Here is a 5,834-nt window from a genome sequence, read left to right on the forward strand (position 1 = left end):
GACCTTATAATTTATAAATTTTGTAACATATTTGATTTTCTTATGAAAATAGTAGTTTTATTTATTCAGATCCATTATGACGTACAATTTTTTTTATATTACTGAGGTGGCAAACAAGCATACGGCCCACCCGATGGTAAGTGGTTACCGTAGCCATTTTGAACACTGATTTAACACAACATCAATATCAAACATCATAAATTAATATTAAATGGACGTGGAATTTTGTTAGGTCGTTTTCTAGTTTTTTACATTTTTCTGTAAACATTAAAATATTAATTTATTATTAAAATTTCTTACAAGTTCAACACCTCTATACAAGATGGCGTTAAATGTATTTTTATACCTATGACCAACCGTTACAAGGTCAAATCTCAGTTTAAACCTTCGAATTTTTAAATTAATGTTTAGATCATTTACAATTATTGTAACGTGATTCGTGTTTCGTTCACATTAAACTGTGGTTTGGTAAATAATGTCTGAGGTTAGGAGAGACACAGGGCTTCTTGTACCTCCGAGAACAGCTCAGGTGGGGGCCTCTGGACAAGCCCCTTTGCCTCGACTTCAACACCTGAGGTAACTACTCTATCCACGACTGTTATTGTAATAAATAATATAAAAAAATACAGATTAAGAGTCACTGTTAGAAGTGTAACGGCCCCTCTCCCTAGTTGAGAGACTAATAACATACAATAGGATGAAAAAAAAAGAAGAGGAAGTGGGAATAAGGAAGAGGATTTTGTCCTGGACGGAAGAGAACATCACCTTTCGCCCGCGCCGTTCATGTATTACGAAGTTGGCTTAGAAACTTAGACTAAACGTAGAAAAGAGGGCGCCACACTCACACGTAGTAGTTTTATTACGTTGAAATGATACAAATTTTTAATTAATTAATCAATTAATACATATAATTTTATTTTTTAAAGTGGAATCATTAAAAATGTGACTTTCGAGTATTTTTTAACATATTGATAGATTCATTCAAATCTATTTTTATATAAATTACAATAAATTTTAATACTATTGTGCAATAGTCTCCCAAATTGTCAGAGCGCACTAAACTCGTAATATCAAGTCAAAGTTCAGAACGTGCGGTTTCGTATCCATTATTCCGTGAACAAAGTTGTAAGTGGCTGGCCACCACTCCGTACCCTTTGGGGCCAAAGAGACCTCTGATTCAATTCACCTGTTAGTCGGTCGCTTTGACAGCAACTATACCCAGAATGGATCATATTGGCAGTTTAGGGTTGGGCCTTTAAAGCGTGTCATTGTTTATTTAAGATGGTAAACAAATCCATTAGTAAATTATGATTGTATTATTTTTTTACATTACACAGAAGGGGCACACTATAACAATTAAATAAGTATATCTTTATGTAATTACCGGTATAACTTACGTTTAAATCAAGAAAGCTCGACTAGTTTCGGGATCAATTCGTGATCCTTAATCACGAGCGGCTGTGACATGAGCGCAAGTCTGACGCACGCGTTTACATTACTGTTACGAGTAAGGGTGGCGTTTTTTGATATCAGGAGTTTCTATGCCGCTTTCGATGTACACAAAGGTCTCTGATGTGGCTTATTAGACGAGGGCTGTATATGCCTTTAGAAACATGGAAGAAATAAAATTTAATAAACTATTTAGATACTAATTTGAAATAATAATAATAGACATCACAAAATACCTGCGGTTTCCAATCCACCTGCCAAGCGTGGCAACTACTGCCAAATCCCCCCAAGGGCGAGACCTATGTTCAGCAGTGGACAAATAACGGCTAATATCGTCAACATCGCAGTTCTAAACTGACTTGGGAAATTCCTTTTTTATTTGAGAAGGCATATTTACTTACAGATTGGATCCATAGAAATGTCATCAAAATTGGTTTCAGTGATTTAATTTTTAAATCAAAATAACTGGTTTTGCCACAATTGAAGTTATTTTTTTATGGGATACAATCTTTAACTATTATATAATAGAATTTTTTATGCTGTATTTCTAAATTGTTTTCTGGAATTTCAAAGTAAAAATAAAAACATAATAAAGTCTAGTATAGTCTATTATAATAGCTTCTTTTTAGTGCTAAATGAAATGTCAGGTTTACATTTACCTGAGAAGTCGTAACATTTTGAAGGTAAAATGTGGCGAGACTAATTTTTTTATCGAATTATTTTGGTCTCCGGATCTCACTTATTTTTTTTTTATTTTTCTGTATAAATCTTTGCTAGTTAAATATAATCGTATTAATATGAAATTATGTGTATTTTATGCATTCCTAGACTACAATACTAAAATTTCAATTTGTAGTTCGATTAAAAAAATATTATAATTGATATAATTTAATAGACGGTGACGTCAGTGACAAAACTATGAATCGTTTTAGATGGATATATATTTTTTCAAGAAGAAAAAGGGCACGCAAAGCCTTGTCTGAGGCCTTTGTGTGTAACAATAGCGGCCTAAAAATTCTTAACACTGTGCAAGTTGTAGTATACAGGTGTCAGGCCCTAAAACCATAGACAAAATTTATTTATGATTACTGAAATTCCTCATCATAACATATTCTTTTCTGCTACGACGATGACAGATTTTCTTACTCTTCTGATAGAAGGGTTAGGTGAGGGCCTCAGGACGGACCCTTTTACTGTTCTCTTAATTCCGGCTATGCAATGCCTCTTAACGCGGAGTGTGAGACGTGTTCTTCTTTCTTCTCATATTTCTATCGCATGGATAGTATGGAGCGGGACCTAATCTTCTCTCTTGCAAAAGAGTATATTATATATATATATATATTAAAAAATGTAAATAAGCCCTTACAACTCCCTTCCCCACGACTGTTAGTAGATAAATATAAAATATATATTACAGGTTAAGCTATATATTATAATACAGAATAGTAATCTCGCTTCACTATTGGTACAGCTGGAATGGGAGATGAATGGAGAGGATAAAAGCAAGTTGCCAGTTGGCCCATCGTGATGAATTCACAAGGAATTGATCGTTACCAGAGGGGAGTATATTATTAGTAATGGGGTTGCTAGACTTTATTACTAACCTATCCCTCGGATGTTTAGTAGTTATAAGTACATTGTAATAAATGCTAACAATAAAATTAAAAATATATTTTACGTTTAACGAATTGAAAGGGAGACTTAAAAATGTATCGTGCATTGTGTTCCTTTAAGAAAACAATATGTATGGATATGTTTGCTCAATTGTTTACTTTGGCATTTTTCATTTCGATCCACTTATGGGCCTTAGATTTATTGTTTCTAGTTACCTGTATAGAATTTGAAAGAATTATTTCCTACGAAAATGTATTGTATGCAAAAGATTTAATAGAAATAAATTTCAGTATAATCTGAGCCCAGGTAGACCTCACTCAAAAGTTGACGACATATTTCAAGGATATGTTTACCTCAAAATTTATATCCGTTGGATATAAGCAAAGTATGCCTTAATGAGATTACAACTGTTATCGAAAATTCAATGAACAAATTCACTGTATTGTTAAATTATTGAAATTCTAAAATTTCCAATAGACTTGTATATTGTTGTATTTTAACCGGATATTTACTGAATTCTTCATTGTTTGTTTTAATGGATTAACCACTTAAAATTTATAACATTTCATATAGATTATTTTTATAAAATTTTGCCGAATAGTCCTGGCATAGAATAGGTCACCCCTTCTTTGCCCGTGGGCGTCGTAAGAGCCGACTAAGGGAGGGTGAGGAACGGGTCCTATCCCAGGGTCATCACGGTCAGGGTCATCAGAGGGTCAGCATCCCTCTTAAAACACTTCCAAAGCCTAACTGCCCAATCCGCCTGTCAAGTATGACAACTACTGGCAAAATCCTCTAAGGGAAGGCTTATATCCAGCAGTGGACAGTTAAAGGCTGATATGATAATGATGATGATGATTTTATAAAAAATCTTATTTATAATTAATATGAAATGTTGTTTTTTATAATAAAGTAGCGATCCAGTTCGATTGGCTATTTAACTCGTTGATAATATAGCTTTCTATAGGCGAAAGAATTTTTAAAATGGAACGATTAGTTTTTAAATTTATCTATTATAAACAATCAAGCAAATAATCAAATATTTAGTATTTATAATATTAGTATAGATACGTATAAATACAGGTTAGCGTTAAAAGAATACATGGCATATTCAGCTCTCAAAAAGGCTCAATTATTTTACTCATTTTTCGACCCCTTTTTTTTGGAAAAGACGTTCAGTTTTACTAGATGAATATTTAAAACGATGCTACAGATTTCTATTGTCTCCTGTATAACATATATGCATTTAGATACTCATATTCAAATGCATATTTGTGTCAGGATAAATTTTATTTAAAATATATTTTAATCTGAATAGTTGTAACATAATGTGGAATATTGTTTCAAAATGTTACATGTAAATCAGTTGATAGTTTCATCATGCATAAACATCAATAATTCAGAATTTGTGTAGTCAAACTAGAACTAACGTACCATCACGTATCAAACTAATAGCATTAAATTGATATAAAATCTATTCACCTAACCCGTGTGTTGACATGAGTTATGCATACGGGTTTACACAACTGATATTTTCCGGAATCGCTGCTATTGTTCATTGAATATTTTTTGTACAAATCACATAGCTAGACTGAGCGGGTGCCTATATAAATCCCATTCTTTTTGGGGTTTAAAGCAATAAGACAAAGGTATAAACCAATTTCATCCGTCCGCTTTTTTTCCGATAGCCGCATTGTTTGTAGAGCCAACCGATAAGTTAAATGGAAAGCAACTTTTGATTTCCACCGAACATTGTTTCGAGCTAAATTTTTTACACATCCGTGGGCAGCTAGCTCTACAAGTTTTCAACGAGAATTAAAAAAAAATACAGTTTGCCCGTGGAAAAATTTGCACGAATATTTAGATTGAGTTTGCGATTCAAACCAACTTTTTGTAAAGTGTATTGAGGTGCTTTTAATTTTTTTTGATAGGTGAAAATGGTATGGTAACCCCGCCTGCGCTAACGGGATACGCTGGCGGAGCACCAGTGAAGGGTGATAAGTGATAATAAAAACAAGTCAGTTAGCCCATCATGATGAATTCATCAGAAATTAACCATGATAATTTCCAGGGAGAACCGCGAGGAGATCGACCTGGTTGGGTATATTACTAGCAATAGAATTCTCAGTCTCCATTACAAACAATCCCTTTCCCCCCTGGTATATCATGGATATATCCTGTATATGAAATATATAGGAACATATGTCCTAAAATAGTGTTATAGGTTTAGGGCATATGCACTTGTATGCTAGGGTGTAATTTAATTTACTCCTTAATAACGTTTTTCGCTTAAATTATTCTACTAAAATAAACACAGTTAGGTATGTATGGCAATACATATATATGATACATATATTATATATGTGATACATATACATAATTAAAATAAACATTCCACTACATTTGTATGTACTTTATTCTTATACTTTGTACCCATAGTTTTTATATTAGGTAATTCAATGTAATAATAATTAGGTACTACTAATAATAACTACCTACCATAGGTAGTTATTTTAGATTACTAATTAGGTATACTCGTACTTAGAATGTTATGTACGGCAGATTAAAAAAAAATAGTAAACAAAACCAAAATACTAGCACATCATATTAGGTAAATACATTGATACATACAAAACAGTGTATTCTCAATTGTCTATATATAAAAACTACAGTACAATATATAGTTTGTTCATAATACTCAACGTCGGAAATATGTGTGTTGTTTGCAATATACTGAAATAACAAGACAGAGGCCTGTCCCATAATCTTTT

Source organism: Galleria mellonella, unplaced genomic scaffold (assembly GCF_026898425.1).
Source record: "Galleria mellonella isolate WM207_F2 unplaced genomic scaffold, CSIRO_AGI_GalMel_v1 utg1432, whole genome shotgun sequence".
In the NCBI taxonomy this organism is placed as follows: Eukaryota; Metazoa; Arthropoda; class Insecta; order Lepidoptera; family Pyralidae; genus Galleria; species Galleria mellonella.